The sequence below is a fragment of the Squalius cephalus genome, assembly GCF_949319135.1.
Source record: "Squalius cephalus genome assembly, chromosome: 8".
Classification (NCBI taxonomy): domain Eukaryota; kingdom Metazoa; phylum Chordata; class Actinopteri; order Cypriniformes; family Leuciscidae; genus Squalius; species Squalius cephalus.
In genome coordinates this window covers 33,570,845-33,571,983 of record NC_137129.1, presented here as the reverse complement: position 1 = coordinate 33,571,983, position 1,139 = coordinate 33,570,845, and positions in this window count along the sequence as shown.

The following is a 1,139-nucleotide window of genomic DNA, read 5'->3' as shown; positions in this document are numbered from 1 at the left end:
CAACAACTAGGCCAATTTTATTTATGTATTACTTTTTTGTGGTCCACAACATTTTTTTTACCACTGGCCCTACCAGGCCAATAGAAAAATCCTTAGTGTTAAGTCCTGTGAAGGAATCGTTCAATCATCCGGAGGACGAGACATTTATTATTCTGAATCGCTGACAGTAATCTTAAGATGTAAATGCCATAAAAGTTTTTTTATTTAAATTTGTCACTGTTTATTGAATTGTTATTTATTCCTAGAAGATACCAAGACTGAATGGTTTTAGATATATAAATGTCCGTTCTCCTAAGGTAAACTACAAATTTGAAACAACGAGACAAAAACAACATCATTAACCTTTCGAAATTACTTTATAATACATTTTCTGTCAATTTCTCATCACGTCAAGAGGGAAAGAGATGAATAAATAAATTAATAAATAAGACAAAAACAAACAAGCAAAAATTGAGGGAAATAAAGTGACAGCTCACTGACTAAACAGACACAAAAATCACATTAAATTACCTGAAACATTTAATCGAAGACAGTAGATCACATGAACCAACATAGATTGTTCATAAATAGCAGAGTCCATGGTTTAAAGACATGAGAGACACCTGAGAGAGAGTTTTGAGAGAAAAGATTGATAGATGACAGCAGGACATGGGTTTCATTAAGAGACGATAGTGTGCACACCCTGAATTTGAATTCCTTAAAAATGTATAACTCGAAAAGGCCATGAGGAGAATATGTTTCAGGTGAAAAGTAGGTTCAGATTTTGAAAAGGTTCACAATGTGCCACCTGCTGGCCACATTTAGTTTCAGATATTTTTGAAAACTACATATAATGCAGTGAAAATGTTCCTTGTTTGAAATGTCTTGGATTTGTTGTAATTTTTTGCTCATTTGGCAATATAAAAAGTGTTCAGACCCTTTAATAAAGGGTGCATATGAAAATGTCCAGGTGCATGAAGACTTTAAGTGCTTTTATGAGGTCTGAAAGAATGTCACAGACTGCCGTATGTAAACCTGATTTAGCATTATCAGCATCATTTATGCCACCGAGGAAAATGTTAATGTTTCGGCTATATAAAACGTCTTAAAAAGAGGGAACGGAGACGTTCGTCGGAGGGATCCGACAGAAATGGGATCTT